At 48.4% G+C, this 13,779-nt stretch overlaps 1 protein-coding gene across 3 annotated transcripts in view; it reads right to left on the bottom strand.

Annotated features, from left to right (window-relative positions):
* Positions 1 to 13,779, bottom strand: part of Grid1 (glutamate ionotropic receptor delta type subunit 1) — a 760,241-nt gene that overhangs the window by 605,734 nt on the left and 140,728 nt on the right. The gene's annotated exons all lie outside the window — the stretch shown is intronic.

Here is a 13,779-nt window from a genome sequence, read left to right as displayed (position 1 = left end):
CACGATAAATCACAGGATATGACTTTTAATATCAAACCATCCTTGCATCCCTGGACAAAGTCGACTTTGTCCTGTTTAGATACTATTGCTAGAGTTTTGTTGGGGATTTTATATGTATGTACATCGACGGCTCATTAAGTGCCTCATTCTATCCCTATTTCTGAGTGACACCCCCAGGACTTGAAATAAGCACCCAAAAACACAGAGCTCAGAGGTTCATGAAGCCATAAGAGTTCAGCACATCAAATCGAATTATTTAGAAGAATGTAAACTGAGCTGTGGGTCCCCCACCTATTTGGGTGGGTTAACTTTAAATGCACAAACAGGAGGCACAGATTTGGTGAACATCCAAGATCATCATCTTAGTCTTTGACTCTTTCAGGAACAAGGCCTCAGAGAGCCTTGCTGAGGTCTTTCTCTTGAGTGGTGCTGTAGGGAAAGTGTGCTTTGATGAACTGTTCTATATGCTGATTTGGGAGCTCAGAGAAGTTACTGGACCTTGCTGAGGCTTCACTATTGACACTATTGACTCTCCATGTTGGGTGCCTTCTGTGTGCTGGGCTAGGTCCTCTCTCCATGTTAAATGCTCTCCCACAGTGCCAGTTCCTCCCATTTTCAGAGGAGCCTGCAATGTGGATGCCCACAGGCAACTCGATGTCACAATAACTGGGAAGACTGGAGAGATTAGAACTCAGAGAGGCTGCACCCGAGCCCCAGTGCTCAGCTACCTTCACTGTTGGAAACTGTGTCCACCCAGGATCTGGTGAGAACCAACAAATACATTCCAAGGGCCAAGCACTGGGCTAGGCCAGGAAAAGTGAGATTGTCCAGGAACAGGCAGAATGTTGGAGTCCACAGAGGAAGAAAAAATCTGCCTGGCAGCTGTGCAGTGCCGGGGCCATGCTCAGGGCTGCCCTAGTTTCAGGAGAGGTATTTATAGTGCAGGATGCATCAAGCCTGTTCTACTAAGCTAAGCCTGAAGCTGATTTGCACACAGAATTGGCCATTATCGGTTCATTTCCATACAACAGCTCCAGGGGAGGAATAATTCAAGAAACCCCCACCACCCATCTCCTACAGAGCTTCTTGTCACATCTGCTAAATAAGACACATGGCTAGAGATGTCAGTGCCAAGAGGATCACCCCCTCAGCCTAACTACTAGAAGGGAAATGAGCCCCAACCCAGAGGAACGGCCACACCCAAGGCCCAGTGGTTAGGTGGTTGGCAGAACAGACACAGGCTAGGTAGGTAAAGACGCCAGGAGTCCAGGCCCTGCCCATCCTTTGCAGAACCTAGAAGAGAAAACTATCTAGGAACAATGATGAGCGACACATACTCACCAAGTGACAACACAGCAAAGTAAACGGAGGGATGAGTGTGTGCGACCCTACGTGTGCTAGAGCAAATGGGGCATCCATTCCTCGTTGCACAGATAAAAGGATAACTCAGTGGCACCTAGATATAAAACAGGAAAGCCTACCTGGATATAGACTCTACTCCAGTCCCTACACCAAGCCCCTGCAAGGTCGCTCATGGAAGGCAGGGGAAGATGGCCTCACATGGGTAGAACGTCTGTTCTGTTGTGACAATGGCCATCCATAGGTTCACAAGGAGTCAGCAACCACCCCTAGGGGGAAAACAGTTCTCCCACCACCACCACCACCACCACCACCATCACCACCACCCTGCTAAGAAGCAACCCACATGGAAAACGAAAGCTGCAGCCCACTAAGAGAGACCTGCTAAGCCTGGCCTGCCACATCTCCCACCCTACCTGTCCTATCTAGCTGCCCACGCTACCTGTCCTGCTAACTAAGTCATGATGTTTGGGAACAATGGGGACAAGCATTTAGAGTAGCCCTCTGGCTCTTGAAGCACTGGCAGGCTAGCAAAACTAACCTGTGGCTGTGGGACACATATTTACTACGCCCACCATCTGTCACCCACAACTGCAACTCTGTGGGGGAAAAAAAAACGAATAACAGCATTCAACCCAAGTGTGCTTGGCACTGCGTTAGACAGCATGGATCTCATGCTGACCTTGCTGTGGGTCTGTGCCCTGTGCAAGAGACCAGGTGAAGCTGGGACAGGGCTCTGTGTTGCCGTCAGGTGTAGTCAGGGTCCTTGGGTACAAAAAGAAGATCTGAGGTCTCAAGGAAGTCCCAAGTACACCACAGATTCCAGCCCTATCCTATAGGTTTGCAGGATACATGATGTGCCTCTCCCAACCTCCTTGCCCCATATGAGCCTGGCTAATAGGAAAGCATGCAAAGAATTTCACCCTGAGCTGCCCTTGGCCCTCCAGTTATCTATGTCAGCTTAGAATGGAGACAAATTTATTGATCTTTCTTGGTGACTGTTAGCAAGATTCATAGCTAGCCACAGAGTACATTCATCTGTGCCTCTGAATTTAATTACCACCTGAAGTGTATGGGAATACACAGGTGTGTGTGCATGCATGCATGAGCATGCATGCATGTGTGTGCGAGCACACATGTGCACATGCGTGTACACACACTCGCAAGTTCCCCAGACCTTTGAACATCTCACTTCCCCTATCCCCATCCCATCTGTTACGTTACACAGTGGCTTCTGTTAAGGGCTGTGTGCACAAGGTCCAGCGTGTAGTGCCAGGGTTTCAAAGTCATGAGCACAAGATTTACGATTTATGCCCTACAAGAGATTTATGCCCAGAGGTATGTGGTGATTATAACCCAGTGACCTGGTGTTAGACACACAGAAAGGACTGTGGAGCTCAGAGGAAAGAGAGCCTGTCTAGCAGGGAGCTGGAAGTACAAGGCTTTCAAATAAGGTGTCCAGATGACAGAGGAACAGCTATCAGACAGTAAGGCACTTGGGGAGGGAAAAGCGGGAGCTGGAAAGCAAGTCCTTGGGAACAGAAGCCTCGGCTCGTGTACTCAACATCTATCCCCTGGCTTCCCCTGTGAAATGCTGATTGTTCTTCTCCAAGAAAGAAAATGTAAAACTCCCCACCCTAAACTCAGCTACCGTCCAGTGACAACCATCAATGAGAAAGTAAAAATGCCACACGAAGAGGGAAGAAGCCAAGCACTTCACTGTCAATCTAAGCACCTAGGACTGTGGCTTAGGTCTTCCTTGTGCTGCCAGTCCCCTTGGGGTGGCCCTTCTATGAGGTTTCAGTTCTCACGTGGTCCACTCATCCCTCCAACACGGAGATGTTGGCACTAGCCTGGAGTTAGCTGGGTGCTTCCACCTCACCTGTGCTAATATCTGCCAGGATTTCCATTCTAGATCTTCTCCTCCGAGAATCAATGCTGTTTCCACGCTTGAGCTCCGGCTGACAGCCCTGCATCACTGGGCCACAGGAGAGATGAGAAAAGAAGCTGGGAGAATGGGGAATGGGCCTGAGGCCCACATCGGATATACAAAGGGGCATGAACGTCTGGAGGAAGGGCCTTGCAAGGTGTAAGCAGGGCAATGAGTTTAGGAAAAGAGAGTTTGAAAGCATGTTGGGGAATGAGTAGATGCTCTCTAAGAGGTGTGGCATGTAAATACACGGTGCACACAAGTACACCAACATAGGGCACTTCCACATGGTCACCCAAGAGGCTCTAGATACACTCTCAACGGGCTAAGGAAGCGCAGAAGGCAGAAGGCTGGAGCCCCCTAAGTGTCCATGGCAGGACAGATGAATGAGTGGGGTGTGGCCCATCTTTAAAAGGAGCAGGCACATACGGCAACATGGATGAAGCTTCAGGGGATTATGCTACATGAAAGAAGCCGGTGATGAAAGAACAAATATGACTTCAAATCCTTTCCTAGCCTCTCGTCCCCCATCCCGAGACTCCCATGTGCCAGCAAGGGACCTGCATCACCTGGTGCCCAGGCAGGCCCACTTCGGTCACTCAGAAGAGAGGATTGAACCAGTGTCAGCACAGGAGCCTAGGACAGTCACGTGCATAGAGACAAAGAGAACAGCAGTCACCAGGGCCCGAACCGAGCAGCTGAGTATCAGCTGGACAAAAGCAGAAACTTCCAGAGACGGGTGAGAGTGATGGTTATGGAGCAATCTGCGTGCATGCATCGCGGCTGATCTATGTACCTATGTGCGACATGCTTATTTTCCTACAACTAAAAAGTGGGAATTTCCCAGAGCCTAGCAGAGTCCGATCTAAAGGATGAGAGTCGACAGTGACACTGACAAAACCAGAGAGCCATGGGACTCCCCCAACAGTAAGAAAGCCTAAGGCCCCAGCCCGTTGGCGCTGCACTGTGGCTGACCCGGTGTAAATGATGAACGTGGGGTGACAAGAGGCAGAGAGAACATAAGAAGGCATGACAGTCAGAAAATGCCTTCCCTTCAAACTCCGGCATACCCTCAGATACTACCCTACCCATCCCCTGCCTCCCTCTGCATGCCGGGGCACTGTGCCCAGAACACACCCACCTGTAGCTCATATGGGGTGGGGGGGCAGTCAGGAGGATGAGAATAAGTGTTTCTGATTTAAAGCCTCACTGGCAGCTGGAGCCTAGAGGCGCTGCTGGCAGAGACCCACCCTGCTGAGTGGCTGTGAGACTGAGCTGAGGAGCGGGCTGGGCCTGGCACGGAGCAGCTCCACAGCGAATGTTTCAGTCTTCTTCCGCAGGACACGTCGTCTGTTTGTGAACCTTCGGTGAAGCTGAACCCAGGGTCTCTGGTAAGCCTCCAGGTGCAGCCAGGCAAAGCCCATGCCTTCCGTCAGGACTTGACGTTCATGTGACCACTGGCCCAAGATATTCCCCAGTGCGTGGCCCAGAGCTCAGCACCTTTCCTGCCACAGCCCATAGAGGCAGCCTGTTGATTCAGCTTAAACTAGCTCTAACTGTCCTTGGACATGTTTTGATTCTATTCCCTACATTAGCTCCCCATGTGTCCGGGTGCTGAGCCTGGGCTACTCAGCTTGGTCTAGATCTGTGTGTTTACGTCAGCCCTTAGCACAGGGCCGCAATGTGTGAGACCTCAGTCCGCTCCTCTGGCACCTCATGTCAGTTTGGCTCCACCATCGTAAAGAGATGTAGTCCCTAAAGGTAGGACACACAGGGACCGCCTCCCATCACCACCTGCAATGCTACTATAGGTGACTGTCCTGAACTTGTTTCTCTCCCAGCTCCTTCAGACCAGAGCATCCTTGACTCGCCTCATCTGGTTCTCAGGCTTTGTGTGTTATGTTTAACTTTCTGTCTGGTGACGCGTCTCCTCACCAATATGGCACCACCAAAGTCCTCATCCTCTGAGTCCTGGAGAAAAACAAGAACAGGGCTTGCTCTCCTCCCCCTGCCTTATTTTGGTAACTGGCATCTCAACACCTTCTTTGATCTTCTACTTTGAAAAGAGTGTTGCTGTAATCCAGTAACTCACCCCAGAGACATATGCTCACAGAGATTCAGGGGTGCACCACGGCACTGTGCGACAGCAAGAAACAAGATGTCGCTGAACCAGCGAAAGGGACAAAGACCACAGTTGTCCACCTGATGAGATGCGGAACAGCAAATATGGAGCAGGGGAGAGAAACAAGCCAGGGATGCGGAGCTGAGCCCAGAAGTCCAAGTCAGAAAGGTCTCAAAACAGTACAGGTGGGGCTACAGACATCATGGATAAGCAGTTAAGTGTCCTTGCTTCTCTTCAGAGGACTGGAGTCCAGTTCCCGGCACTCCAGGGGAGCCAACACCCTCCTCTGACTCCCTCTGGAGCTTGCACAGACACACAGACACATACACACACGGGGGGGACATTCATGCACACATGCACAAACACAGAACAAAACAAATCTTTTTAAAACACGGGCAACACTGTCTTGCCTATTTGTGTACTGTGCTATGTCTAGGGTTGGGGACACTCGTGTATCCATGATGCAAGCCCAGGAAGTTCCCTTATTCCCTTTGGAGGGGAAGATAAGGAGGTGGGGAGCTTACTTTTCAAATGAAATTTGTTCCAGCAAGAATATCATATTTTGTGATCCAGGTGGTGGCAGTGCATGCCTTTAATCCCAGCACTTGGGAGGCAGAGGCAGGTGGAGCTCTGTGAGTTCGAGGCCAGCCTATTCTACAAGAGTTAGTTCCAGGGCAGGATCCAAAGCTACAGAGAAACCCTGTCTCAAATATATATATATAATTTTGTGAACTACTTGCAAAACAGTAAATCATTTCAAAGCCAAAAGTAAAAAACAAAATATTCTTCATGTTCATATCACCCTAGAAACACAAGGTACCTGACACCCCCAATTGTCCTCCACTACAGATTGGCCCTCTTCAGTTCATCAGGGCTCCCTAATGCTCACAAAACTATGCCAAGCACCAAGGCAGCTTGGTGATGCATGTCACAGCCTGTGTCATAGACAATGTCTCGCTTACGTTGTCAGGCCAAGGCGGCACTGATCATATGTGCCTGTCACCCTCTAAGTCCCCAAGCACCAGCCATCCATGGCTGCATGTCCAAGGGAAGTGGGCTACACAGACGTGTGGTGCCTTGCTCAACCCAGCTATGGATGTCGACACGCAGGCCCGACAGGCACAAATGCCAGGACGTTTGCATCAGGCAGAGAAACTCACACAGAGGAGCCGCCTAGTGCTCTACAACCCCCACCTGGAATAGAAAGCTCCAGGCTGGCATAGGCAAAGCCATGAGAGGTCTGCCTGCGGAAAAGCCAGATCCAGCTCTCCTCTTTACTGGCTCCAGCCATGCACACTCTCTCCGTCTAATTGACATCTTTACCACTTTCTGTCCTGCTTTCCTGAGCACCACCCTCTCAGCCAACACAGCCTCTCCCGGCTGCCGCCAGTCTTGTTTGCCTAAGTGTGCTGTGTCTTAACCTCACCGCCTCTCTCAGCATTGTCAGAAGCATCCACAGATCAACTCTGGCTGTGTGGACAAGCAAGGGGAGACTGTAACCAAAACAGTCACCCACAAACTCAAAAGACACTTGTCCACGTTCCTGTGGCCCAGTGAGGTTGGTCTCGACCCCCAGCCCTCCTACACACATCACTGGCCGCCAACTCCCAGCCAGGGTGTGGGTTCCTAGAGGCTGGCCGAAGAAACGCGAGGCTGCCCGTGTAGGAATGGCCTCATCAAGGTGGGCCCCTGCCCTCTGGTGCTCAGTGGCTGCATCACCCCTACCAAAGCCTACACACAGACACTTTGGTAGGAAGCTGCCACCAAAATTATAAACATCTGGCTTCATATTGCGAGATGAGCTGGCCAGCAAGCTCCATCTCCCATCCACTTGTACTCTTCCCTGCCCAGAGCTAGGGTTGCAGATAAGATGTGCACCACTGTGTTGACTTCACGAGGCTGCTAGGAACAGAATTCATGTCCTCGTGTTTAAGCAGAAAGAACTTTGCCCACTGAGACATCGCCTCAGCCCCTCACCCTGGTAATTCTGAACATCTTGAGCCTACAGAGGAAGGGACAGGGCACCAGACCAAGCCTCCCAGAGTGCTCTGCTCAGTGTTTGTGTGCCCACCTGAACCACAGGCTGAGTGCTCAGGGCAGCCCGGCTATGAGGGGGAGGGAGAAAATGAGAAACTGTCTGTGACCACGGGGATCCCTGTCATTCTCAAATCCGTCATTTCATTTCATTTCAGCTTCACGAGAACCCTCTGAGGTGGGCATTTTTATTATCCTCACTATCAAAATGAGAAAATGAAAGACCAGACAGAGTCATCAGCTTGCCCAGGAAAAAGTCAAGTCAGGATGGAACCAAGTCCTGGGAGAGTAGCCACACTGATCAGCCAGACCTCAGCAGTACCACCGCCATCATACTCTGATATCGACAGTTTCCCCTCTCACTGTGCCCAGGGAACTGGGGATGATCTTTCCTGGGTGCTGTCATCGTGGGGTTTCTTTTCTGCAGAAGGTGGGAAGGGTAGGGCAGGGTGCTTCCTCAGAAGTCCCCAGATGTGGTAAAAGGTAGGTACTATCGTTGTAACTAGAAATCTCAAGTAAAGAAGCAAAATGTTTGGGTGGGGCAGAGCTCAGGGTCAGACGGCTTACCAATACTATGCGAAGTTCTGTGTTTGGTCCTCAGCATCACAAAAGAATATGCTTCTTAGGAAAATAAATAGACAGTGTGCCAGGTCAAGATACTAATTAATGCATTCACTCACTACATATTGAATGAGCACCTACCAAGTTTCAGCTGCTGTACTAAATGGTACAAATGCAGCATTCTTCAACATCAAAAAATTAAAATCTTACCTGATGCAGGTGAATAGCAAGAATATTGTCCTCTGTCGTAAAAGAATAACTGGAGTCAACAACAGCTAATTGCAAATTTCAGAATCGCTTGTGGAGAGTGAGCTTTGATGCTCCTAACACAAATAAATGATAAATGACATCATAATTTCTTTGGTAATATTCATGCCAGGAAACGGATACTCCAATTACTCTATTCTGATCACCAAAACATCATATACATGTGTATAAATGTCACATGTGTCCCACAAATAAGTATAATTACATTTCAATTTAAAATAACAAATTATTTTAAAATAAACTGTCAGGGATTCAAATTTTAGATAAAGACAGACATTGAAAACAAAGTAAATACATACAACTTCAATAGAAGAAGTAATGGGGAAGGAGTGTCAAGTGGAAAGACAGCCCCAAAACAGAAGAATTAGCCTATGGATGTGGGTAGATAGGGATGGGAGTGTCGTGGGCAGAGGACACAGGCAGATATCACTCCTGAGGCAGGGCTGTGCCTGGAGTATCTGAGGAGTATTGGGGTGCCTCAGGGCAGGGAGCAAATGGGAAGAAGCTGGGCAAGAAGTGGGTCCTTTGCAGACAGCGGCCATTTCTCCCATTGGATAACTAGAAGTTCCGAGAGTCACCAAGGACCTTTAGGAAAAACAAGGAAACATCTTAGGGTACTCCCAGGCTTTCTGCCTCCACAGGAACCAATGCTCCTAAAGACATTCAAGAAACACTGTCTTGCCCCAGGCTAACCAAGATCCAGTGTGCCTAACAGTCCTTACTCAGTCCCATAAGTGCTGAATAGCAAGCAAGAGAAACCTGAACACAGTCATGTGCCATCAGCTGGCATCCTTTTTCAAGAAATAAATCAGAGGTGTTATCCAGTACTAGGCTAAAAGAAGGGCATCCTAGAACATAGCTTTATTATCGTTGCTTTGATTTCTAGTTTTGTCCTCAAACAAGCAACATAGCTAAAGCTGTCTTTGAGTTCCTGATCCCCCTTCACCATCTCTCTAGGCTTGGGCCACAGGTCTAATCAAAATACCCAAAGAGCACAGCTTCTTGCCCTGGGTGTTGTTATCATAAACAGGGTTCCAAGAAAACCTGGCAATGGTAAGAGATTCCTAAATGTACAACAACTAAAAATTAACTCAAAATCCAACGTGTAAAGCTTTCAAGATGTTCCTAGAGCACTGTCCCACGGTGAGTCACACAATATCCCCAACGCCTTGGTTCCGAACACACACACACACACACACACACACACGCACGCACGCACGCACGCACGCACACACTCGGCACTGTCCATGTCATCGCTCTCTGTACTGTCAAGGAACATCACCCAAACACCTCATCCCAGATCAAGACTATTGTAACTCGTTTCAGTATCTGACTGTACGGATGAAGTTTTTCTCTCCTCTAGAGAAGCAACAGCTCAATGGAAAGCCCGGACTTTTAACATTCCTCTGCCGCGTTCCTCAGCATGTAATATAAAACTAGTGTACCTTTGGATTCATCAGCATTCGGGTGTTCAGTTTTGAAACTGCTGTTGCTGTTTCTGACTTGGGTTTGATTTTTTTAAAAAAAAAACATTACATGAGTTTTTTGCTTGGGACTGGGATAAAGTTTTCCCCTTTTCTGAAATATCCATAAACATACTTCTGCCATTATGTATCACATGTATGTAAAATAGCTGTAAAAGCATTAACCAGTATAAAATGAAAATACTTAGGAACTCTGGAAAACATTGAAAATAAATATCCTATGTCCTGTAATTGCTAATATTAGACCAATATTTCTTCATGTAACAATCTACCTCAGGTACAAACAGGACTCATCTTTATTAAATGGTAAAAAAAATATGTATAGCAAAGGACAGCTTTAAAAATAAATCTCTTTGTAGTTTATTGTCCAAAATATTTGATTTGCTTGACTATTTTATATACTGTATGAATTTCTCAGACACAAAGAGATCATGTGTGGAAAAAGTATACAAAGCCCTGGCCTAGAAGTTCTCTGCCACCCACAACATGAGAAGCAAGGCGTGGAAGGGCATGGCTGACCCTGGATACAACACGCAGCACAATGTGGATTGAACGTCATCAAAAACAACATCCAATCGGTGCCTTCTTCACACTTATCAACACACCTTCTCCACTCTTCTTCCCATGCGCAAGGGTGAGACCCAGAGGATGGTCTGGCAGGTGACTGTGTCATCTAAAGCCCACATGTGTCCTCGGAGGAGTGCCACTGTGTACCAAGAGAAAATGAAAAGATTTGGCCAAGGTCATGATCCGGAGACTCCTTCAGGGCTAGATGTGTAATGAGTGTGTGCAAGAGCCAGCGCAGCCTCACATGCCCCTGTGGATCCATGCTTGAAGCAGCCATCTCCTCACACCCCCAGATGCACTCTGGAACCTGATGTGAGGATAAGGAAACTCCAGAGCTAATGAACTTTCATCTTCTGGCAAACACTGCAATTAACGCTCCACAAAGTACAGCTGCTTTGTAATTAGACTGAAGAACAAAACGCCAAACCCTTGTCCCGGTAAAGTTGCCGTCCAACTTCTTCTGGAGGTGTCCTAGCAATTAAACTCACTTGCTCATTTCTTCTGTTAAAAAAAGTATTTATTACTTCAATTTAAACTAATGCTGTAATGATCAGGGGTATTATTCATGAGAACTCTTGCCATTGCGCTTGAAGCCGCCAGTCTGCTCTGCCAGGGCTGGCACGGAGACGCTGCTGGCAAGAAGCACCCGTTAGAACAGCATGGATTCTGGGAATCCTCTTTCTTCCAGGGAGGTTTACTATGGGAGGGCACCAAGGGTGAGGTGCAACCACTGTCAGTCTGGCTGTCCAGCTGAGATGTGTCCCACAGAGCCACTGGTACACTGCAGTGACACTTTTGAGAACACGGGATTTGACCCCAGCTTGGGGCAGGGACTGTACACTATAGATGAGAGTGCTGACTCCAAGCTCTCTCTGTCGCACCAAGTACCAAGAATGCTACCAACATACAGTTTGTTCCAGGCTGCATAACAAGTCAAGCCAGGAGCCCAATGGCTCCCTTGAGGTTTGCCATGACACCTTTGGAACGCCAGGGTAGTATGGGCCACAATTGGGCTACAGATGAATCAGGTTCCTGAGAACAGGGTCTCACTGAGTTCTCAGCATGCAATAACACAAAGCCAAGTCCTTTGTATGACCAATTTTTAAGCCGCATGCAGATTGTATCCAGTAGAATGGTCAGAGAGGTTGGGTGATTTGTCCAATGTCACAAGGCTATAAAGACCTGGGACTCAAACCAACAGGACTGCCCCCACCTAGGCACGTAACTGCTAACCTCCAGGACTATCTGTAGCCAGACAGACAAAGAGTCAAGTCCTCTACACCAAGGCTGTCCTGAGGGCCCTGTCTCTGCCCCAGCTACTGTGAGAGAAGACCGCTGCCACTCCTGGTTCACACTTCTGGCTCATCGCCTTCACACAGACCCCTGACCATATGCTAAACGCTCTGCTGCCTGCATTACCTTTTGGCATAGAAACTGCAATTACCTTCCACAAAGGCAGAAGCTAAGGGTTCAGAGAGGCAGCGTGAGTAGTAAGCGGAAGGGGCGGAGGGGTAGCCATCTATACCCGGAAGCTGTGTGTATCTGCTGAGCTGCATACACCAATGAGCTTGTGCTTGCAGAGCGGATGTCTATCGCTACCGGTTTGCACTTTGCTATTGTCAGGTGACTGCCATCTTGAAACTGTTGTCTTCCACTGCATGTATACATCACAGAATAGATAACCAGATAGCTAAAAGTTGACACTAAGATTGCTGCCCCTCTCTGCTGTGACCAACGACACTGCGACAAGTTCTCATGCACTAATGAGGACTCCACCTGTGGTGTGCTGAACCCAGCTTCGCCTGAGGCAGGTGTCCAGACTTTGGAAATCAGGCTGGGCCACTCACTGGGCACATCCCGAAGCAAGTGCACACACCTTGCTTGCCCAGTCTGGGGCAGTGCACACCCACCACGGGGGACCACTGTGGGACTGCTGGGACAAAAGTTCCTCTTGTCCTTCAACATGCAGCTAAGAAGCTAAGGATTAGTGGCTGTGCTCTCTGGGAAATTCAGTGTAGACTTTAGACCTGAGGTTTGTCCTCAGCGGGACTGTAGTTCCCACCCATCATAGTTTTCTCCCTTATGTTTGCAGCCAGTGATCTAAAACGGAAGAGAGAGAAGGTCCAGATCACTCTGGGTTAAAAAATGTCTGTCTCCTTTATCTGTACTCATGTCTATACTGATTATCAAAAAAACAGAATCCAAGAACACAGTAGAGGTAGCAAAGTCTAGAACTATGGATTTCCTGGGATTTGGAGCTGGTCTGTAAGGTCTCTCAATCTCTTCCCAGCTTCATCCCTGGCCACAGCCTGCAATCTAGACATACAATTTGTAACCCACGCACACGCTCCTATCTCCTCTCTGATGCTCCCCCCACCCCTGACCCTCATGCACACACTCCTTCCTCCTCCTCTCTGGTGCTCCCCTGCCCTTTGCCCTCATGCACACACTTCTTCCTCTTCTCTGGTGCTCCCCCATCCCTGGTCCTCACGCACATACTACCTTCTCTCTGGTGTTCCCCCCATCCCTGGATCTCTCACTTGGTCTCCCCCACCTGTAATACTCTCCCCACTCATTCCAGAGTCAACTGCCCCTTGCTTGTCTAACTTCCACTTGTCCTTATACACCTGTTTAAGCATCTTCCTCCAGGAAGGCCTTATTAACCTCCCTGCTACATGATGTGGTAAATGGGTTGCACCTTTCTCAGTCACCACTAAGAACTAGATGAGTCCTAAGTCACAGCAACGCCTGGGAAGGGATGTTGGCTGCAGCTGCAGGGAGAAGCGAGCACACATCAGCACCTAAGCATTGCTGGGCTAGGGCCCTCCTGTGGGCAGCATGCCAAGGAGACAATATCTTTTCTCCAAGAAGAGAATGAGATTTCAGCAAGAAACTATCATTATGACATGAGGGTAGGGAAGGGCTTCTTAAATAAGACAGGCAAGAGAGCTGAGCATAAAAAAGATGACTACATTTGACAACAGTACAATACAGACCTTCTGTTTATGAAGACAAGCAACTGATGGAAAGTATTTGCCACACTTAACTCACCAAAGAAAAGGCTCCGCATAAAAATTAACAGTTACAAACAAGCATGTCATAGAAGAGAAAACAAAAATAGCCTGTGAAGATGTGGAGAGAGCGTACACAGAAAATGGAAATTAGCATCAGAGTAATAGAACATTTTGCACTAGAATCTTCCATATACAGGCAACAGGAGATGTCAGTGAGCCTGAAGACCTAGAGAAGCCGCATGCATGGTAAGAGGCAGTGTACACAGAAAGGAACACTTAGGGATGGGCTCATTAAACGTGAATACCATAAAACAAGGATTGATCCAGCAGTACCGCAATTGTGCTCCTCAGAATAGATCCTCAGACCTTCACAAACCACCAAGAGATAAGTATGAAAATGTTCTTAACAGCACTGCTTGTAATACCAAAACCTGGAAATAA

The sequence above is a fragment of the Myodes glareolus genome, chromosome 5 (assembly GCF_982192425.1).
Source record: "Myodes glareolus chromosome 5, mMyoGla1.1, whole genome shotgun sequence".
In the NCBI taxonomy this organism is placed as follows: Eukaryota; Metazoa; Chordata; class Mammalia; order Rodentia; family Cricetidae; genus Myodes; species Myodes glareolus.
This window is presented reverse-complemented; position numbering and strand designations above follow the sequence as displayed.